The sequence below is a fragment of the Vigna unguiculata genome, chromosome 5 (genome assembly GCF_004118075.2).
Source record: "Vigna unguiculata cultivar IT97K-499-35 chromosome 5, ASM411807v1, whole genome shotgun sequence".
Lineage (NCBI taxonomy): Eukaryota > Viridiplantae > Streptophyta > Magnoliopsida > Fabales > Fabaceae > Vigna > Vigna unguiculata.
In genome coordinates this window covers 25546699-25571566 of record NC_040283.1, presented here as the reverse complement: position 1 = coordinate 25571566, position 24868 = coordinate 25546699, and the positions used below count along the sequence as shown (strand labels likewise).

General features: G+C 31.2%; 1 non-coding gene and 1 pseudogene across 1 annotated transcript; one reads left to right on the top strand and one right to left on the bottom strand.

Annotated features, from left to right (window-relative positions):
- Window positions 1-22435: 22435 nt before the first annotated feature.
- Window positions 22436-22515, bottom strand: TRNAL-UAG. Its single transcript has one exon. It is a non-coding gene; the product is annotated as a tRNA-Leu (tRNA).
- Window positions 22516-23825: 1310 nt separating this feature from the next.
- On the top strand, window positions 23826-24710 carry LOC114184500 (annotated as a pseudogene).
- The last annotated feature ends 158 nt before the right edge of the window (window positions 24711-24868 follow it).

The window sequence follows — 24868 nt, the reverse complement described above, 5'->3', positions numbered from 1 at the left end:
GTGGTTGTCTTTGTTGGCATGGCTGTAGAAAAAGAAGAAAGGTTGTTGCAAAAGGAAAAGAGGTTAGACTCATTCTTTTGAAAACATTGTTGATAAAAATGTTAAATTGCATGCATGTTTGTTTTTTGTTTCTGTTTTTAATTTTAAAAATATTAAAAAAATTTCAAAAATATGTGTATTTGTTTTCTTTAATAAAATAGTACAAGCTGACTTGTACTTTATAAAGTTAAAGAAAATAAATTTTGACATATGGCCAGATTGAGCCAAAAGTCATAAATTTTTCGTCTTCTCCCTAAAATAAGTCCATCAAGGACATTTTTTTATTTTTTTTTATTATTTTTTTTTGAAATAAGTGTGGGGGAGACAAACTGTAGGTAGAAATTTTTTTTTCTGTTTTTCAATTTTTTTTTTGTTTTTGTTTTCATTTTAAAAGAAAAAAATGTGATTTCTTTTTGAGAAAATTATGAAAGTATTAACTTTTTACTAAGTGAAACTTTTAAACAATATGTCTCATAAGAAATCCACCAAAAATATTTCCTTGCTTTCAATAAAACATATTGACATTGGATTTTGGGATTTGATTCAGTAATTGGGATGATCATAATTCTGGAAAAATAAAAGTCATGTTGATATGAGTGGATTGTTTCTATGATTTGCTAAATGAGTTGATTTGAGAACTTCTTGATTAAATCTTTTGTGAAAGAGTTTGACTTTGTGAGTCTTGAGCCTTAATGTAAAGGATGGTCTGTCTTGTGCCATTCCTATTTTTTCTTGAGTGACTTGCTCATGTTTGTTTATACTCAAATGTTTAGCTTGATTCCTTTGCTTTGCATCTTAGGTGAATATGCATGATTTGATATGATTGAGGCATTTTTTGTTTTTAGCTACTTGGCCAAATAAGCCCACCTTGGTATTAATCCATTGGTAGCCCCTTTGTGCTTTTAAACCTCTTTTTCTTGTTTTAAGCCTATTGCATAACCTTGAAAAGAAAAAGACCATATTCTACCATAGGAAGAAAGAAGGAGCTAATGGATTGTGTTCAGGAATGGTTGAGGAATAAAGTGTGTGGGTGAGTAGCTCACCCACAAATTAATAAAAATGGCAAAAGGAAAAATTGTTGATGAAAAAGTGTTGAAATAATTGGTTTCTAAAAAAAAAAGTTGTTTTTGAAATTATGCTCCATTATTCTTTCTATATTTTAATTTCAAAAACCTAAAAATCCTAAAATTTTTCCTACCTTTGCCTTGGCCCCATTATAACATGTAAAAAGTCCTCATGATCTTTGAATGCATATTTTTCTGAAAGTTTGTAAATATTAGAGTGTTGTTAAGTATTAAGAGTGTTTACTTGCATGGGTATTTTGAGTGAAAACACAAGCCAAAACACTTGAGCGAATTTTGGTGAGAAAATACACATTTAATTTGAGTACTTTCTTTCATAATTGATTGTCTTGTGAATTCAAAAGATTAACTCATGTGTGAAAAATAGAACATTTCCGTTTGTACATATATGATATTTTGATCTCTAGAAGATTGATTTGTCTCCAGTGATGTTCATTCCTTTGATCCAGTGTTGATGTGAAATGAAATACCTCAGAACAAGTTTTGAAATTACTCAATTTTGCCCAGGAGAGAAAAAGGATAAGTGTGTGGTTATGATGAGTGCGTATTTTTGCCTTTATTCAGTGTTTAATTTTGGGTATTTAATTAAATTTATGTGCTTAAAGAGTGATTTAATTGATAATTCTGATAATTAGGCTATTTGAACTTGTGTGATAAAAATGTCTTAAAAAGTGATTTTTAGCTGCAAAAATTATTTTTGGATATTTTAACGTTTGTTGATGTTGCTGAAGTTAAGATTAAGCTTATTTAAAGGTGGGAAATTAAATTGATTGAAATTACAAAACACCTTTTAATAAGGCTGAAATTAGCAAGTTCTGGAAAAATCACTTCTACACCCCAGTTTTTACTTATACACTTCCCTCTTTCTAAGGTGGACTACCAAAAACCTGTTCTGCACCCCAGTTTCTACTAAGTTACACCCCTCCTACCACTTAAACCCAACTCACTCAGATCAGGCCATGTGGAAATCCTCACTTTTTAAATCTGTCCAATTAAAACATTTCACGTGACAACAATCCTTGCACTAACAAACTGTCCAATGAAAAGCTGCCACATCATCGTCTTCAACCTTAGCCTCTTCTCCCAACGAGAAACCCTAGGGCAACCTCCTCTATGTCGTCCACCTTGCCGGAAAACGTAACAACAATGCCGTCCACCTTGCCGAAAAACAGCAGCGCCGTCAGCTCAACCAGCAAACGCACCAGTCACCATCGCCGACCACCGCAAGCCTGAAGCCACCACGGAACCACTACAACCTTGCATCTTCGAACCTCCATGCCTGAGCTAGATCGGAGCAGAACGCAATTGCAGCGCCAGTCCACGAGTTCCATTGTGCTAGCATCTGCAACGCACAACAACAGCAGCGACGAGCAAACCTCCCTCGCACCACCACTGCAGCGAGCCTCCACCATTTACGCACCAGCAACCATCATCTTCATAAAACCAGTGCAGATCTCCTCGCAAACACCATCTTCATTCACGAACGCAACTGCAGCGCGCCTCCACACGAGCTACTGCATTAGCGCGCCTTCTGTTCGAGCCTCCCTACACCTGTTCGAGCCTTCAATCTTCAGCAGGACCCATCTTCATCAACGCATCCACCATGGAAGCACCTGCAGGAATCACGAAGCCGCCACGCATATGCAACAGCAGCCAAGTCGCCGGAAAACACGAACCACCGTGACCAGCAGCGAGGAGCGGCCTTATTCTTCCATTGCACCTGTAGGAACCCTAATTTGGGAGAGAGAAGGAACTGCCACGTGGCATCCTGTCATTGCACAATCAAAGTCAAATCTAGTCAAGCATTCAAAAGCTGGTCAAACGGTTAAAGATTGGTCAAACGAAAGGAGTTTAACTATAAATATTGATATTTTTCGATGTCTATGCAAAATTGGGCTACAAGATTGAAAATGGGTTATTTAGAAAATTAACACAAATATTATTTGGTGATAATTTATTAGATATCTTTAAATAATTAATTTATTTAATTATATCATAAATTATTAACCAACTATATTTGTCAAATAGTCTATATATCTCTAACTATCTTTGAATATTTATCTTTATCTTTATTTTAAAAGATATTTGAGAGGTTTTAGCAACTGAAAAGCCCAGTCTAACTCCTATATAAAGAGACCAAGGGAGAAGCAGAAAAACAAGTTCGGGACTTCGGAGTTTAGGAACCCTTAGGGGGGCTTAATTTCGTTTCCTTTCTCTCTCTATTCTTCTTTTATTTTGCATTCATGGATTGCTAAACTTCTTGGGCTGATTCCATTGTAATTTCATTATGGATTTTAAGGTTAGAATGAATTAATTTCTTTGTTCTTTTTATTATTGTTGAAGTTTTAATTCATCTATGTCTTTTATCTTTGAATCACGTAAAAAGTAATGATTTTAAATCTATATGCATGTTGATCATATGAGTTCAAGGGTTTTTAAATTTAATTTTGAGACTTTACTTTGATTTTATTTAGAAACTTTCATGTGATTGAATGAGTTTTTACCAATAATTGAGACTTTACTTTGGTTAAAGGTATTTACTCTAACGAAAATTAATCGAGACTTTACTTTGATTAATTAAGCTTTTTATTTGGTGAGGAGATAAAAGAATAGAAATGATTAGGCATAGTAAAATTTGATTGAGACTGTACTTTGGTTGAATTTACTGTGGATAATCTAAAAGTTCTCACTTTTAATTGAGACTGTACTTTGGTTAAAGGTGAGAACGCCAACAAATTAATTGAGACTTTACATTGATTAATTTGTAAATCTACAACAATAATTAATTCAGCAATAATCTTTAGATAACCGATGATGAATCTATTTTGAAAAAGCAATGGAACCAATCTATTTTCTTTACTATTGTTTATATCTTATTTTATCTTTTTATCTTTATCTCCCATATTTTTATTATTTTATTTGACTAACTCTTTTGTATAGATTTTATAAGAACTAACTTGTTAAAAATCAATTCCGTGTTCGTTGGGAGACGACTTTGGGTTACTTTACCCTTTCTATTTTGTTGACTACTTTCTTAACAATACTGAAGTTATTATAGATAAGTAGTATTAATTTGATCGCTTGATGACAACATTATAAAAAAAATATTAATGGATGGCTAGAAACACCAAAATACACAAAAGATTAGTAACATATATTTCTTTTTTAAATTATCCAATTTATGTATAATATAAAAAGAATACTAATGTGGACTTAAAGTTGGTAGAAAAAATAAGGCAGTACTCCCCCCAATTCCGATCTAGAATATACTTCCATCCATTGATTGAATAAGATAAGATGTAAAAGTGATCTCCTTTTTCTTTTTTGTCTTATATACTCCATATTTTTGGAGATAAACATAATTTAAAAAAAGAACATCTAATTATTTTTTGGAATCGAAAATGATGTGGGAGTTCTTGATAATTTTAAAAGAGTATTTTATGCAAAAATGAAATTAAGTTATTACTCAACAAATTTAATTTTGAACCACCTTTATGTTTTGTACTTTTTGTGCAAGATGATCTGGTCTGGGACCAGATCTAGAATTATCCTCAACGGTTTGCATAGCCATAAATACTCTTTTTTATTCATTTATATATGTTGACTTTGTATACCATTCCACTGTAAATATAAGGATCTTATCCTATAGATCTATTGTGATCTGGAAACTTTAGAATTAAAATAATGGAAACAACAACTCTAATTGCCATCTCTATATTTGGTTTACTTGTAAGTTTTACTGGGTATGCCTTATATACTGCCTTTGGGCAACCCTCCCAACAACTAAGAGATCCATTTAAAGAACATGGGGACTAGTTGAAGTAATGCGCCCTCCCTATTGGGGGCTCATTACTTCAATTAAGATAATAAAAAATTATTTGACCTTTTTCATCGGAACTTTAGGAGGTTCTCTAAAAAAAATCGCGAAAAAAATAATTCCTAAAGTTGAGACTAAGAGGAATGTATAAACTAAAGCTTCCATAAATTTAATCGTGGTTTACAATTATAGCTTTCATACCTATTTCTTGGGGTGGGGCTCTTTTCGAAAAGAAAAAAAAAGAATAAATGCAATGATTCCAATCAAGATTTATCTAGTTCTTTATATGAAATTCAAAATTATAAAAAAGTAGAAAATAACAAAAGAATGTTATACTACCTGTCTTCTTGTAGTTGGATCTCGAAGTTTTTGGAATGCTCCAAATTCTACTTGAGAATCTAAATCTGGGTCGATACTAGCAAAAAAATCTCTGAACAAAGTTCTAGAAGCATGCCAAATGTGCCCAAAAAAGAGTGGCAGAGCAAATGAAGCATGCCCAAAAGTAAACCAACCCCTTGGACTGCTACGAAAAACACCATCTGATTTCAAAGTAGCACGATCTAATTCAAAAATTTCACCCAATTGAGCACGTCTAGCATATTTTTTCACAGTAGCGGGATCACTATAACTTATTCCATTAAGCTCACCACCATAGAACTCAACAGTTACACCTACTTGTTTGACACTATATTTCGATTCTCCTCTTCAAAAAGGAACATCGGCTCTAACAATTTCGTCCCCATCTACTAAAACAACTGGAAATATTTCAAAAAAAGTGGGCAAACGACGTACAAAAAGCTCATGTCCTTCTTTATCTCGAAAAATGGGATGTCCTAACCAACCGACGGCTATTCCATCTCCATTGTCCATTGAATCAGCTCTAAATAACCCCCCTTTTGCTGGATTATTTTCGATGTAATCATAAAAAGCTAATTTTTCAGGAATTTTAAACCAAGCTTCTGATAAATTTTGATTTTCGGTAGCCCAGCACCAACTCTTCGATATATTTCTTACTGGAAGTATCCCTGATCCCATTTATACCGAGTAGGACCAAATAATTCAATGGGGGTTGTTGTTGAACCATACCACATAGTTCTAGCAACGACAAAAGCTGCAAAAAAGACAGCAGTAATACTGCTAGAAAGGACAATTTCAATATTTCCCACACGTAATCCTTTATACAGACGTTGGAGTGGACGCACACTAAGATGGAAAAGACCCGCTAATATGCCCAACGTTCCTACCACAATATGATGAGAAGCTATCCCTCCCGGAACAAAAGGATCAAAACCTTCCACACCCCACGCGGGATTTACGGATTGTATCCTTCCAATTAGTCCATAAGGATCAGACACCCATATTTCGGGACCATACAATCCTGTTACATGAAATGCGCCAAAACCAAAACAAGCCACCCCTGCAAGAAATCAATGAATTCCAAAAATTTTTGGCAAATCCAAAGAAGGTTTTCCAGCACGTTCATCACAAAAGATTTTTAGATCCCAATAAACCCAATGCCAAATAGCCGCTAAAAAGCACAAGCCTGAAAACACTATATGTGCTCCGGCCACACCTTTGTAACTCCAAATACCTGGATTCGTTATAGCCCCTACTGTGATATTCCAACCGCCCCACGAATTAGTTATTCCTAAACGAGTCATGAAAGGTACAACGAACATACCCTGTCTCCACATTGGATCAAGAACAGGATCAGAGGGATCAAAAACTGCTAATTCATATAGAGCCATCGAACCGGCCCAACCAGCAACTAGAGCTGTGTGCATTATATGAACAGAAAGCAAACGACCCGGATCTTTTAAAACAACAGTATGAACACGATACCAAGGTAAACCCATGAAAAAATACCCCTTCAACAAAAAATAGACACTATGTAACTTTATTGCACTGGAAAAAAATGAATATAGCTTTTTAGTAGATTCTCTTGGAAAATGGAACAATCATATTTGTCGAAATCAAAGAAACAGATTTATTCTATACCGGATAAGTAACAATACGCAATGGTGGGGAGACGAGAGGGGTTGACAACTTTCTCTATGACTATTTAAATAAGTAAATGCAGACATATTCGATTATCACCCCAATGACCCATTTATAACAACTCGAATTTATTTAGTCTTCTCTTTTATAAAAAAAAGCAATATTAATATAAAATCAAGTAAATCCTTTTTAACACGATAAGCTAATTCTTACGTTTCCACACTAAAGTGAGATATATGACTTTATTATTTGTCCATTTTATGCCCATTGGTGTTCCAAGAGTACCCTTTCGAACCCCCGGGGATAAAGATGCATCTTGGGTTGATATATAGTGCAACTTGTCAGATATAGTAGGTTATATGGGATTTACCCATTTTCTCTCCCGATCGAGATATCCCCGCTTTCACCCCCAAAAGAGAATGATAAAATCATAAAGATAAAAAAATAGGGAGCGTGAAGTGTAATGAAGTACTATTCTATCGATTTTTTCATTTTTAGATAAAATTTCCAGATTATTACTCGAAATTATGAATAATTTATGGTTGGCTTAATTGGACCAATAAAATCAAGTACCCGGGCTCTTTGTAGAAAAAACCAATTGGTAATATTTCTACAATCACTACTTCTATCATATCTATATATTGTATTTTACAGAAAACATTAATAAATTCAGAAAAGGAAGAAGTTCTAACAAAAATACATAGTTTTGGACTATTTGTTCTATATGTGCAAATCCAAATCGGGCAAATATTTACTCAGAGTAGAAAAGAAACCTAAAAGAATTGAAAAAGTCCATTCAGAAACAAGAAAATTACAATGTGATTCGGCTTCGATCTCGATGAAAGCAATACATCAATGAGAAGATAGTTCACTAAAATAAGTATCTTCTTCTTCTTTTTTAGTTCGAAGAAATCCATTAGAAAAAGATAAAGATTAAAATCGACACATTGATTCCTTTTTTGCTTATATAATTTTTGATGAACTTTATGCATCAAAAGGTGCATGTACGGCTTTTAAGGAAAAAATGGAATCCTAATCAATTGAATTTATCTAGAAAGATTACTTTTTTTAGGTCAAGATGTTGATAGTGAAATATCGAATCAACTTATTAGTATTATGATATATTTGAGCATAGAGAAAGAGAATAAAGAATTGTCTCTGTTTATAAACTCTCTGGGGGGTGGGTAATACCTGGAATAGCTATTTATGATACTATGCAATTTGTACAACCAGATGTACAAATAGTATGTCTGGGATTAGATGCTTCAATGGGATCCTTTCTTTTGGCAAAAGGCACAATTACCAAACGTCTTGCATTTCCTCACGCTTGGCACCAATGATTCTTTTATTTGAGAATATATAGAATAGATATCTATCTATCTATATATACTATACCTTCACCATAAAAACCAAAGTAATAATAGCATGGTATTTTGAATTCCATATGCAATTTTTTTGAATCATTTAATTATATATAAAAAGAGTAGTATGAAAAAGAGGGTATTTTCAATTTTATCTGATCTATAAGAAACCTAGTTTCATTTTAGTGTCGCATACTTTTTTGTTTTTTTTTTTTCATACCAGAAAGCTTGTAACAATTTTTATTTGAAACAGAAGAAAACATAATATATGAAAAAAAGAAAGAAACTTTTGGATTGTTGAATACCAAAATGATATAAAAAACAACGGAACCATCGTAGTATTTAAAAATAGATTCAAAAAGAAAAAAGAAAGTTGGTTATTCTATTGTTTATTATTTAAGGATCCAGATCCAAAAGACCTAGTAGATTTTGTACTTCTTTTTTCTTTGATAGAAAAAAAGAAATTTGTAAATGTAGAAACAAAATTCATCGAAGAAAGTACTCTACTCTATCCATAGAGGAAAAAATGAATTGCATAGGTACAAAAGTCGTATGCATCAATACGCAGAAAATGCTTGTACGGTTATTGAATATACTTTTTGCCCTTTATCTTATTTGTCTTTGTCCCTTTTCTATTACCTTTATTTTGGGAATAAAGACAATCTTTAGCAATCTACCAATATAGTAAAAATAATTCTAAGAAGATTTATCAAGATAAGGGAAATACTACTTAAGTGATATAATCAGGGTAATGATCCACCAACCTGCTAGTTCTTTTTATGAGGCACAAGCGGGAGAATTTGTCCTGGAAGCGGAAGAGCTACTGAAAATGCGTGAAACTATCACAAGGGTTTATGTACAAAGAACGGGCAAACCTTTATGGGTTATATTGGAAGACATGGAAAGGGATGTTTTTATGTCAGCAGTAGAAGCCCAAAAAAAGGTACCTGTTAAGCGGAGAAAATACTATTTCAATTAAAAATAAAGTATGTCCTTAATGAATGTATTTTGATGGATTTTGTAAGAATGGAATAAGAGGGTCAGCTATCCAGCAAATTTTCATAATTAAATACCGTTACTATATAATTAGATTTCGTTGTGAAAAAACCTACTTACTCAATATTGCATGGGTAGAGCCACAGAGTGTGAATTGTACAAGTTCACAATAACATTCATTAAATGAATCAAAAATGAAAATAAAAAGGCTCCGGTGTAAAGACAGGACGTGGTCATTTCTAAAAAAAATCATAGAAATGAAGGAACCCACAAATTCATTATCAAAATATGTGTCCTATTTCATTTACTATTTTATTTTATTTGATATCTAGTATCTATACAATTTTTGATTTTGAGGTTAAATGTTTAATATAAAAAATTGTGGTTGGGGCGGTTATAGTAGCAAGAGCCGTTGGAATTTTTTTTTATACATCAGAAGAATCCATTTTTGTTATTAATAGACTAGGAAAAAAAAGAATAACTGAAAAATTAAAAACAGAGGACAAAAATTCGTTTATTCGTATCAAGTTTTCGCGGAGCTCATTCAAGACTTACTCGAACTATCACCCAACAGAAATTGAAAGCTTTAGTTTCGGCTCATCGGGATAGAGATAGGAAAAGAAGAGATTTTCGTGGTTTATGGATTAGTCGAATAAATGCAGTAATTCGCGAGAATAAAAAAGTATCTTATATTTATAATAATTTAATTAATAGTCTATACACCAAGCAATTGCTTCTTAATCGTAAAATAGTTGCACAAATTGCTATATTAAAAGCGAATTGTCTTTTTATGATTGTCGATAATATCATAAAAACTTAAAACCCCTTATTTACTGCACAAAGGTATAGACTAGAAATTTGATTATTTTGATAGCTTTATCATACGATAAAGCTATCAAAATAAACAACCATGCTTAAAAAATTATTCTTCGTTACCTATTATCTTTTTTATTCCAACAAAAAAATCAAATGGAATTATCCTAATTTTGAACAAAACATCAATCTATGTTTAATTCGAATCTAAATTCAAATTGGATTTCGAATTTTTAATTTCTATATTTTTTTCTTAAAGGAGTAATTTTAGCAGTCGACTCGCCTTTTTCTAATTGTTTTTCGTTATTAAGAAAAGGTAACGAAGATAAAATACGAGCTTGTTTTATAGCAATAGTAACTAATAAATTGACAAATTAAAAACCCATGTTTTTATAATCAATTCGGTCCCCCGATTGAATCGGAGGCAAACGTCTACGAAAAGATTGCTTGGATTTAATAAAGAGTCTCTTAGATTTTTCCATAGTTTATTTATTCCTATTCCAAAAATAACATTGATTTCAAGAAATATAATTATAATAAAGGATTTGTATTTTTTTTTCTTCTTTAGCATATGTTGTTATATAATGACGGGGACATCATTTTCAGAATTCCAATCGATTAGGCGTATTATGTCGATTCTTGTTAGTAATCTATCTAGAAATACCGCTTTATTCCTTATTTAGACTCTTTTTATCACAACCAGTACCTTCCAAAAGAACACTTACTCGGATATATTTACCCTTGGACATGACCCTCCTTTGGGTTTTTAATTCACTTATAACTCTTTTCGGATTCGAATCTAAGAAAAAGATGAAAACAACTAAGATAAGATAAAAAAGAAGAATTCGAAAAATTATGAAAGATTTCGTTCCAATTTAATTGAATCTAGTACAAAAAGAATACAAGGATCTGTAACTATATTTCGTTTCAAATTGCTAGTATTTTCGTTTTTTTTAAGTATTTTTTATGATATTGTTGCCCCAACCTATGGATTTCTGCTTTCACTTTCTCTTTCATAGGAATTTAATTAATAATTCAATTCCATTGAAGCCTGGACCAGATCCCGATCTCGAGTGTCACTCCGAATTTCAATGAGGCCAATTTAATCTTTCGTCTTTATCTTTCCTAAAAAAAGAAGAGTTGGTTAATTACACATATTTAATATATAATTGGACCTTTCATCTTCTTCACCCCTTCTCGTGTCAATAACTAAAATTAAAAAAGGGGAATATCAATGCATCTGGAAAAAAACGATTGATCTCTATCAATAGACCCGCCAAAGCCCGAACCATAAAGTACTTACTACTGGTGCCACGGAAAGATATGTTTTTAGATCTCGCATTTCAAATCCTCCTTTCTTTTTATTATTTAAGTATTTTTTTCTCTGTTGATATATATCAACAGAGAAAAATGTGGAAAACAAGACAAAGATTCTTTACAATAACACTATAAACAAATGGAAAAGCGATGTAGCGCAGCTTGGTAGCGCCTTTGTTTTGGGTACAAAATGTCACGGGTTCAAATCCTAACAATTACTTATTCTATGATATTCTGTATTCTATGATATTCCATATTCTATTAGGTGAGCAATAAACCGGGAACTTATGAAGACGAATTCCAATTGAACATACATATTGAATATCTATATGCAAAATGGATTTTGATCATATAATTTTATGAAAACAAAACGCTCTTAGTTTAGTTCGGCAGAACACGGGTCTCCAAAACCCAATGTTGTAGGTTCAAATCCTACAGAGCGTGATTCTAGTATTGTTCGCCTAATAATTACACTGAAATAATTGAACATTCAAAAGAAAGTCTGAATTTTATCCTTGTCGATTAGGATTAAACTAAATAAATAGGGAATCACAAAAAAAGAGACATTAATGAATCAAAGATCCAACTGATCACCTTGTCGGTATTGTAAATATGCAGTTACAAATAATCCAGCCAAAGTAATAGGAATTAAACCTAACACGATTCCAAATAGAAAAACTTCAATCATTTTTATTTGTTCGAAAAGTAAAAAGAAAGGTAATATATAGCCTTAAACATAAATCTATATTGATCATAAATCTCAACGATCGAGAATTGTAAATTGACATAGTAACGAATTCTAGAATGTATTATACCAAAAATTACTATTCCTCTCAAAATTACAAATCAAATAAGTCGTATTTTACTAAGACCAATAAATAGAGATGAGGTTATAATTAAAACCGATAGTAAAAAACCGAAATAACTAGTGATAGTGGGCATATAAAAACTAAATGAAATATGTTCGTTCTTTTTATACATATGTTTATAAAGCACTTCCCTAATTTCAATTTTTGAGAGAAAAAAGAAGATAAAAAATCCTACTTGAAAGATACAATTCAAAATTGGCAATTCATCAATAAATTCAATTATTAGAGATGAAAAAAAAAAGAAATAGAGTAACATAATTTAGAAATAAATTCCTCATCTGTTACATCAACCCATCCTGTGATTTCAAATCAACAAACTTCTTAATTAACTCAGGAATTAAGTAAACTGATCTAAAGAAAATATTTAGTATTATTCTATAGATATCCAATAGAATTCTATTTATGTTGGAAAAAGAAAAGAAAAATTATGAATATTCAAAAAAGAATAATAACTCTATTATTTCATTTTATTTCACTTTGAATTAATGTAGAAGAAAATAGAAAAAAAGATCTTCAACAACCACAAAAAATATATTTATTGATTTGGCAATAATTGAATTATTAAAATAGAAAATCTACTTTATGAATTATCTATTTTATGAATTATTTCATATTCCGATTTTAATGGTATCTTTAGTTTCTAATTCAAAACCAATAATTTGAAATGTTAAGAACCTTCCTTTTATACTATTACTCTAAAAATTTTATATACCCAAACTTTGCAAAATTTTCTATCGGATTTTTGACTACATAAAGACAATCAATGAAAAAAGAAGAAAAAAATCTAGTACTAAAGTTTTACACTGATTGTGAAATTTCTTTGCTCTATTAGAAGAAAGATAACTATACTGATTCGGTATACTCAAAAGACATCGTTGGTACAAAATGGACGATCTAACAAGGATTCTATTTCAGTAAATTTCGCCTTACTGATCTCGTCTTTTATGGACTCGATCCCCCGCTTTTGACTGTACAAGAATATGTGGAGTTCAAGATGTTTGGAAGCACATGAGAACGTTCTTTTGTTGATATTATTACCAGTATTCGATACTGGATTATTCATAGCATTACTATACCCTCCCTATTCATTGCAGGTTGGTTATTTGTTAGTATAGGTCTAGCTTACATTGGATTTGGAAGTCCCCGCCCAAACGAGTATTTTACAGAGAACCGACAAGGAATTCCATTAATAACTGGCCATTTTGATCCTTTGGAACAACTTGATGAACTTAGTAGATCTTTTTAGGAGGCTCCAATGACTATAGATAGGACCTATCCAATTTTTACAGTACGATGGATAGCTGTTCACGGACTACTGGTACCCACTATTTCTTTTTTGGGATCAGTATCAGCAATGCAGTTCATCCAAAAATAAACTTAATTTGAATTATAGAGCTATGACACAATCAAACCCAAATGAACAAAATGTTGAATTGAATCGTACCAGTCTCTACTAGGGGTTATTACTTATTTTTGTACTTGTTGTTTTATTTTCAAATTATTTCTTCAATTAATTAGAATTAATAGAAGAAATAGGAATAGTCAATAATATATATATTAAGAATTCTTTTATCCCATTCGGAAGGATATCATTTCGTAATTATCTATGATTGTTTGTTAATGTCCTTAGCATGAATGACTACGTGATTAAATGTGGAGGAAAGTGGGATAAATGGCCGATACTACTGGAAGAATTCCTCTTTGGATAATAGGTATTGTAACTGGTATTACTGTGATCGGTTTAATTGGTATTTTCTTTTATGGTTCATATTCCGGATTGGGCTTATCTCTGTAGTAATCGTATTCTATTTGGGTTTTGGAAATGAAAGTGTAAGAACTGAACAAGGATCCACTCTTTCTTTGACGAATGCAAGTGGATCCCCTTGAGTTGTTAAGAATTCTAATTTTTTTTCATATAAATGACTACTTCTTCCGATGTTTCAAAAAATTCCATTTCATTCTTTTCATTATTTTTTTTATATGTTCACTACATATTATTTATATACCATAAAAGATTATCTGGCAGAAAGATTCTAAGTTGGAAAAAAAAGAAACTAAGATATAGGATTTTTCAGGAAGGGATTCAAAAATAGTATTTTATTGATATTTTTAGAATATTTCTATTTCAACACAAACAAGAATGAATGGGAATCAGACTCTAGGAAAGGACAAAGAAAAAAAAAGAAAAAACAAAGAATCCCCCTTAGAGTAACTTTTCCATATTAGAATATATATATATATATATATATATATATATATATATATATATATATACTTTCTCTATTATACAGATATTATACAGAATATAATTACAAAAATTATCAAAAAAATTGAGTTATTTTTACGAGTTTAATATCTTAATAAATACGCATAACTAAAAATTCATTTCGAACAATTGAACCTTCTCAAATTGTTTCTTCTTAAGAACTAAAAATATTTGTGCTAAAATAATAGATGCCAAGAAGAACAAGAGACCTTGAACATGTAATGGATCTTGAAGTACTATTTTCGCATCCCCCTTACCAAATCCATCGACATTAGGATTACTTGTTAATGGCTGATCAAGTTTGATAGATTCACCTTCTGAAACAAGAAGTTCTGGTCCTAGAGGTATAATATCAATCACTTCACGCTCATCTAATGCATCTACTATAGTGATTTCGTATCCCCCTTTTTCTTTTCGTATGATTTTTTTGACTATACATGCTGCTGTAGCATTATAAACATTATTATTACTCTTGCTCCCGTCAAGATAAATTTGGCCCCTTCCCCTGTTCCCGCCTACATATATAGGATATTTTAAGAAATGAATATCTCTTTTACTAGCGGGATCTGGGGAAAGAATAGGAAACATGATTTCATTATATTTCTGACCAGGAACAGGGCCTACTAAAAGAATATTTTTTTTGTAGGGCGATAGTTTTGAAAAGACATATTGCCTATCTTCTCTTTAATCTCAGGCGAAATACGATCGGGGGTGCCAATTCAAAACCTTCCGTAAAATAAGAACAACCTCCACATTCAAAGTTTCTTTTTACCATTAGCTAGAACTTGTTTCACTTGCATATCATAAGGAATTCGAACAACTGCTTCAAATACGGTATCAGGAAGTACCGCTTGTGGAACCTCAATATCCACGGGCTTATTAGCTAAATGGCAATTGGCACAAACAATACGACTGGTTACTTCTCAGGGATTTTCATAACCTTGTTGTGCAAAAATTGGATATGCATTTGAAAAGGGTGCTCGAATTATTATATATATCATGACCGATATAGAAATGGATCGGGTAATCCCTTCCTTTATACAAGAAAAAGAATTTCTAGTTTGCATGGTCTAATCATTGATCCTGAAAATTTCTACAATAACATTAGGTAGGTCACTCGCATAGTTCCCTATCCAAGGTGGGAAGCCCTTTTTTATTTAACTTTTTTTTAAAGAGGGGAAAAATAAAAATTATCTTTTTTAGATAAAAACTTGAAATTCATTGAAGTAAATCGGTTTTTCTGTCAATCATTCATTAAATGATAAATCACTACAAGTGATGGAGATATGCGATTTAAATAACGGAAAATCCAATATTTTAAAATTGTATCTAAAATGAATGGAAAAGTGGACACAAGACCGAATATAATTTGATCATTTTGAGCAAATCCAAAATATTTATAAACGAAGCCAAAAATTAGTTCCCACCCATGGGTTGAATGGAATCCTATACATAAATCAATTAATAAAATAATATAAAAAGCTTTTATTGTGTCACTTAAATTATATATAAATTGTCAAACCAAAGGGTTAATAAGAACAAGTTCTTGAGTACCAAGAATAGAATAACTGCTTAGAATAAAGAAACAAATTATATTTGTGGAGAAGTGCAAAATCGTATTCTTACGATCTTTATTGTGCGTTTTGATTAATTGGATTGTTTCTTTATAAATTCCAATACGAAGGTTTTGTATATATGTTTTCGTACATTCCTCTAACATGTCATCTAAGAAAAATAGTTCCTCTAATTCTATGAATTTGTTTAGAATACTCCTTTCTTTAATATCATTCAAGAAAATTTCGGATTAACTAGTATTCCACCAATTAATAAACCAAGATTCCAGACTTTTCTTAAATGTGAAAGAGATACACCAGTGAAAAAAGACTATAGATGTAAGATATAGAAGGGGAATGCTTTTTTTTTTCACTTTTCGTCTTTAATGAACTTAACTTCATCTCTTTCGTCAACTCTATATGATAATAACTTTTCTATCAAGTATAAGCTTCATTACAAGTTATAGAGCTTCTAGATAAATCTAGATTGTATTTTATCATTTTTTTTTACTTAAACTTCGGAAGTTAGCCTTTGCCTTCTTTAATTGAGAAAAAAGAATACATAAATCGAATAAGAAATCAAAAGAATTCACAGTCAATTCCAATCCAATGAAGAAAAAAATATTGTTTCGAAAGGATATTAATTGCTAAGATTCGAAGAAAAAAGGATTCTTTTTGGAAATACACCAAGGAGCACTTCGAGTTATGACTATAATATTCAAATTTCGAAATAAAAAAATGTCCCATCTATAAAACTAAAAATTGAAATATTTTGAACAAAACTGTTTTTTTTTTTCAAAATATTTCAATCAGTACACTAAATAAATAGGACAATTCTAAAACTTTTTGTGCAATTTTATTTCTACTTAAGTCCAATTTTCATCAATACAGAAGCGGTACACCTAAAAAAGAGCTAATTCGCCAGCTCTATTTGCAATTTCTAGTGGAGTCAAATTATCTTCAATACGAGTCAAGGGAATAAACCCATGTTCTATTGTTTCCATATAAACGATACTCTCGTAAGTAAGAGTACGAGTCAAAATACTTTGTTCTTGAACTCCTGTTATTATTCTGATAATTTTAATCTCGTTCATAGGTATTTTGAGAATAATACAACGATTTTTTCGAAGAAATCCCCAACGAAGATAATTGGTCATTCATAGGGATTGGTTGAATTTCAAATATTCAAATTTACCAATAGAATATGAAGACTTACTTCACATTTTGAATTGCACCGAAAAGACTACTCATCCCAAACAGGTTTACGTAAAATTTTGAGAAAACGACAAAGATTATTGTCTTATTTGTCAAAGAAAGATGGAATACGGTATAAAAAATTAATCAATCAGTTTAATATTCGGCAGTCACAAATTCGCGAAATTGAAGAGTAGTTTTCAATTATTAGATTTATTAGATCTTGAATTTGGATGAAATTTTTTTTAAGCGATTCATAAAAGAATAAATCGAGCAAAAACCTATGAATATCTCAACGAAAAGAAAGGACTTCATGATAGTCAATATGGGGCCTCACCACCCATCAATGTACGATGTTCTTAGACTTATTGTTACTCTAGATGGTGAGGATGTTATTGATTGTGAACCGATATTGGGTTATTTACACAGAGGAATGGAAAAAATAGCGGAAAACCGAACAATTATACAATATCTGCCTTATGTAACACATTGGGACTATTTAGCTACAATGTTCACAGAAACAATAACTGTAAATGGACCAGAACAGTTGGGAAATATTCAAGTACCTAAAAGAGCCAGCTATATCCGAGTAATAATGTTGGAGTTAAGCCGTATAGCTTCTCACCTACTATGGCTAGGACCTTTTATGGCAGATATTGGTGCACAAACACCTTTTTTCTATATTTTTAGAGAAAGAGAATTAATATATGATCTATTTGAAGCTGCCACAGGTATGAGAATGATGCATAATTTTTTTCGTATCGGAGGGGTAGCGAAAGATAAATGTTACGATTTCTGCAATTATTTATTAACAAGTATTGCTGAATATCAAAAACTTATTACGCGAAATCCTATTTTTTTAGAACGGGTTGAGGGCCTCGATGTTCTTGATGTAAAAGAAGTTATTAATTGGGGTTTATCAGGACCGATGCTTCGGGCTTCCAGAATACAATGGGATCTACGTAAAGTGGATAATTATGAATGTTACGAAGAATTTCATTGGGAAGTTCAATGGCAAAAAGAAGGAGATTCATTAGCTCGTTATTTAGTTCGAATTGGTGAAATGATAGAATCCATAAAAATTATTCAACAGGCTTTGGAAGGACTTCTCGGCGGTCCATATGAAAATTTAGAAATCCGCTGCTTTGATAGAGAAAAAGAGCCAGAATGGAATGAGTTTGAGTATCGATTTATTAGTAAAAAATCGTCTCCGAGTTTTGAATTGCAAAAACAAGAACTTTATGTAAGAGTTGAAGCCCCCAAGGGAGAATTAGGGATTTTTCTAGTAGGGGATCAAAATGGTTTTGCTTGGAGATGGAAAATTCACTCGCCCGATTTTATAAATTTGCAAATTCTTCCTCAATTAGTTAAAAGAATGAAATTGGCCAATATTATGACAATACTAGGTAGCATAAATATTATTATGGGAGAAGTTGATCGTTGAAATGATAATTGATTTAACAGAAATACAAGATATACATTTTTTTTCAGATTGCAATTTTTGAAAGAGATATATGGAATTCTTTGGGTAGCCGCTGAAGCAGCTATCGGACCAGCTATTGTTTCCTCAATATATCGTAATAGAAAATCAACCCGTATCAATCAATCAAATTTGTTGAATAAATAGTATTATTCATAAAAAAAAGTCTAATTTTGAATAGTGTGTACTATATAATCCATTCAAATTAGCAGAAATGATATATCCTTTTTAATCATGTTTGCGTTTGCGAAAACAAAGATAAGAAATCAAAGTATCTTGGTTCTATTCTCTTATTAGTTATTAATCTATAAATATATTTTTAGTAGCAAAATTCTTATAAATCATTGATTCATCTGGTATATATATATATATATATATATATAGATATATATATATCATATATAGATATATATAATTGGTTTACCAATTTACTAGATTGAAAATGTTGAATTTTTGATGTTCAAGGATTATGTTCCAATGTCACATTCAGTAAAGATTTATGATACATGTATAGGATGTACTCAATGTGTACGAGCCTGCCCAACAGATGTATTAGAAATGATACCTTGGGACGGATGTAAAGCTAAACAAATTGCTTCTGCCCCAAGAACAGAGGACTGTGTTGGTTGTAAGAGGTGTGAATCCGCCTGTCCGACGGATTTCTTAAGTGTTAGAGTTTATTTATGGCATGAAACAACTCGAAGCATGGGTCTAGCTTATTGATACGTTTCAAAAAGAACCGCATACAAGTACTTTTTTTTACTGGCAAAAACCCGGGCTCAAAATAAAAAAATATTTTGAGCCCGGGTTTTTGTAGTCTAAGTATATCTTATTTTTATCACGAATTATTTTCCTTGGTTAACAACAGTTGTAGTTTTGCCAATAGTCGGAGGTTCTTTAATTGTCTTATTTCCCCATAAAGGAAATAAGACAATTAAATGGTATACTTATTGTATATGTTTCATAGATCTCCTTCTAATAACCTATGTATTTTGTTATCATTTCGAATTAGATGATCCACTAATCCAATTGACAGAAAATTATAAATGGATCCATTTTTTTGACTTTTACTGGAGATTCGGAATAGATGGACTCTCTCTAGGACCCCTTTTATTAACGGGATTTATCACTACGTTAGCTACGTTATCAGCTCAACCGGTTACTCGAGAATCTAAATTATTCTATTTTCTAATGTTAGCAATGTATAGTGGTCAACTAGGAACATTTTCTTCTCAAGACATTTTACTTTTTTTCATCATGTGGGAATTAGAATTAATTCCCGTTTATCTACTTTTATCTATGTGGGGTGGAAAAAAACGTTTGTATTCAGCTACAAAGTTTATTTTGTACACTGCGGGAAGTTCTGTTTTTTTATTACTGGGAATTCTGGGTATGGGTTTCTATAGTTCTAATGAACCAACATTAAATTTTGAATCATTAACTAATCAATCATATCCCGTGGCACTGGAAATAATCTTCTATATGGGATTTCTTATTGCTTTTGCTGTCAAATCACCAATTATACCCTTACATACATGGTTACCTGATACCCATGGAGAGGCGCATTACAGCACTTGTATGCTTTTAGCCGGAATATTATTAAAAATGGGAGCATATGGGTTGGTTCGAATTAATATGGAATTATTATCTCGCGCTCATTCTATATTTTGTCCCTGGTTAATGTTATTAGGTTCCATTCAAATAATCTATGCAGCTTCAACATCTCTTGGTCAACGCAATGTAAAAAAAAGAATAGCTTATTCCTCGGTCTCTCATATGGGTTTCTTAATTTTAGGAATTGGTTCTATAAGCGAGACAGGGCTGAATGGGGCTATTTTACAAATAATCTCTCACGGATTTATTGGTGCTGCCCTTTTTTTCTTGGCGGGAACTAGTTATGATAGACTACGTCTTCTTTATCTCGACGAAATGGGTGGAATGGCTATCCCAATGCCAAAAATATTCACGATTTTCACTACCTTATCGATGGCTTCTCTTGCATTACCGGGCATGAGCGGTTTTGTTGCAGAATTTATAGTATTATTGGGAATAATTACCAATCAAAAATATCTTTTCATCACAAAAATACTCATAACTTTTGTAACTGCAATTGGAATGATATTAACTCCTATTTATTTATTATCTATCTTACGTCAAATGTTTTATGGATACAAGCTTTTTAATAAACAAAATTCTTATTTTTTTGATTCGGGGCCACGAGAATTATTTATTTCAATTTCTATCCTTATACCCGTAATAAGTATTGGCATTTATCCAGATTTTATTTTTTCAATTTCGGCTGACAAGGTTGAAGCTATTCTCTCTCATTTTTTATAGATAGTTTTTGGGAATAAATGAAAAAGAAAAAATAGAAATCAATCCGATGCACAATAAAAAAAAATGGATTTCTTTTTGTATTTTCTTAATTACATAAAAATGAAATTGAATTCTAATTGAATATTTTTGTTGTTTGTGAGAACCCCTTGAATCAATATTACATTACTTGATTCAATGGGGTCTTAATCATTTTATTGGGAGTTTTTTTTCTTATTCTATAGAATGTTCCCAATATTTGTGAATTTTTTTAAATTAATTAGGTGTAAATGAACCATAACTATGTAGTCCTATTCCTAAAAGATTTATCCCTAAATAACATATCCAAATTATAAGAAAGCCTATGGAGGCCACTATTGAAGAATTTCTATATTCCAATTTTTTATTTTTTCTAGTATGTAAATAAATTGCGAAAATAGTCCAAGTAATAAAAGCCCAAGTTTCCTTTGGATCCCAATTCCAATATGATCCCCATGCCTCATTAGCCCATACTGCTCCAGATATATTACCTATTGTTAAAAAGATAAAACCTAGACTAATAGTACGGTAACCCCAACGATCCAATTGTTGAATAAATTGATATCTATAATAATTTCTATAAGACGAATAAAACGGAAAAGGAGTTTGTTGTAAAATATTCTTTTTATCATTCATATTCATATATTTGATTTCAGCAAAAGAAAAGGATTCATTAAAAAAAAACAAAGTCTTGCTTTTACCAAGAATTTGTATGAGTTCTTGAAATGTAATGACTAAAATAGCCACTGATATTAATGATCCACATAAAAGAGTTGTATAACCCAATATCATCATACTTACGTGCATCATTAACCAATGGGACTGTAAAGCAGGCACTAATTTTAAGGATTCATGCATTTCGGTTAAAAGACCCGAAGTAGCAAAGCCTTGGGTAAAAAGAATACTTGGTGTTATTATTGTATTGAAATAGTCATTTTTTTGTTTTTTGAAGCAAAGAACCATATAAAAGATAGAAAAAGTCCATGAAAGAAATATTAATGATTCATATAAATTACTAAATGGTAAATGGCCTGAAAAAATCCAACGAGTAACTAACAATCCTGTGATACAAAAAAAGGTTATTATCATGCCTTTTTTGAACAAATTGTATAATCCTATGATTTCATTGCCTAATAATAAGGTTATCAAATGAATTGAAATTAAAATAGATACGACCGAAAAGGATATATGAGTTAATATATGCTCTAAAGTGGAAAATACCATATAGAATGAAAAAATAGAAATACTTGGAATAGAAATAATAATTCTTTATAGGAACTTTTTTTTAGAAGATAAGATGCCGCTACTCGGACTCGAACCGAGATGCTCTAGCACTGCTTCCTAAGAGCAGCGTGTCTACCAATTTCACCATAGCGGCTGACTCGAAACCATAATAACCCAATTTTAGTCAATTGTCGAGATTCAAAGAATCAATTAAAACACAATATTTGTTTACTAAACATTCAATAAAATAATTTTAAAGAATTCTATTAGAATCTATTAAATATAGAATGTAAATATCATAATATAGAATGTAAATATCCTAAATTCATAACTGAATCTTATATTCTATATCAATTTTATATTCATATTTTTGTATTTAAAAAAGAGTCGTTGAATCCAGTTAATTGAAATTATTCTAACGTTTATATTTGTTACAGAAAAAGCTTTTTGAATTCCCCGTAAAAATAGATTGCCCTAATGAAAAAGCTTTTAATGCTGTAAAATATCCCTTCTTTTTCCATAAAGTGTTCCGAATAAGTTTTTTTGATATAGACGTGCGCTTTTTTGGAACTGCCATAGAATTAGTATAGTTTTTTATTGTTATAGAATTTTATGTGAAAGACATTTTGCGGTAAATTAAAATTAAGTTTATCTCTAATTAGACATATATTTTATATATTTGAATTTCCATTTTTGTTTTTATTATATTTATAATAAGAATATAATACTTTTTAGAAAGTTTTCCCCAAATCGCTATTTCTTATTGTAATAAAAACTTAATTAGTTAAGTTAAATTTAATGAACTAAACCAATGTTCAAAAAATATTGTCCAAAGAGTCAGAATAATGAATAATCGTTTATTCTATTTTATTAAATTCTATCTTTCTTTGTTATTAACCGAAACCATTCCTTTACTTTACAAAAAAGATAAAAGAAAAACCTAAGAAACCAAATTCATTAGAATCCTAATTTTTTTTCTTTATTGTATGGAATATACACATCAATATTCATGGATCATACCTTTTATTCCATTCCCAGTTCCGATGTTAATAGGAGTGGGACTTCTACTTTTTCCCACTGCAACGAAAAATATTCGCCGTATTTGGGCTTTTCCTAGTATCTTATTGTTAACTATAGTTATGATTTTTTCGCTTGATTTGTCTATTCATCAAATCAAGAATAGTTTGTTTTTTCAATATGTATGGTCTTGGACCATAAATAATGATATTTCTTTAGAGTTTGGGTACTTGATCGATTCACTTACTTCTATTATGTCAATATTAATTACTACGGTTGGCATTCTCGTTCTTATTTATAGTGATAATTATATGTCTCATGATCAAGGATATTTGAGATTTTTTGCTTATCTTACTCTTTTTAATATTTCAATGTTGGGATTAGTTACTAGTTCGAATTTGATACAAATTTATTTTTTTTGGGAATTAATTGGAATGTGTTCTTATTTATTAATAGGCTTTTGGTTCACCCGCCCTATTGCGGCAAATGCTTGTCAAAAAGCATTTGTAACGAATCGTGTAGGGGATTTTGGTTTATTATTGGGAATTTTAGGTCTTTATTGGATAACGGGTAGTTTGGAATTTCGGCATTTGTTTCAAATTATAAATAATTTGATTTCTAAAAATGAAATGAATATTTTTTTTTTACTCTGTTTGCCCTCTTGCTATTTTGTGGCTCAGTTGCAAAATCTGCCCAATTTCCTCTTCATGTATGGCTACCCGATGCTATGGAGGGACCTACTCCAATTTCTGCCCTTATACATGCTGCTACTATGGTAGCCGCTGGAATTTTTCTTGTGGCTCGTCTTTTTCCTCTTTTCATAGTGCTACCCAAAATAATGAACGCAATAGCTTTTATAGGTATAATAACAGTAATATTAGGAGCTACTTTAGCTATTGCTCAAAAAGATATTAAGAAAAATTTGGCCTATTCTACAATGTCTCAATTGGGTTATATGATGTTAGCTTTGGGTATGGGATCTTATCGAGGTGCTTTATTTCATTTGATTACTCATGCTTATTCAAAAGCATTGTTGTTTTTAGGATCTGGATCCATTATTCATTCAATGGAAGCTCTTGTCGGATATTCTCCAGCTAAAAGTCAAAATATGGTTTTTATGGGCGGTTTAACAAAACATGTACCAATTACAAAAACTTTTTTTTTAGTGGGTACACTCTCTCTTTGCGGTATTCCACCCTTTGCCTGTTTTTGGTCTAAGGATGAGATTCTTAATGATAGTTGGTTGTATTCACCAATTTTTGCAATAATAGCTTGTTCTGCAGCAGGATTAACTGCATTTTATATGTTTCGAATTTATTTACTTGTTTTTGAGGGATATTTAAACGTTCATTTTTTGAATTTTAATGGAAAAAAAAATAGTTCATTCTATTCAATATCTTTATGGGGGAAGAAACAAGTAAAACTTAAAAGAAAAAACGAAAATTTTTTCTTAGTTTTACTAAAAATAAAAAAGAATGAAATAACTTCTT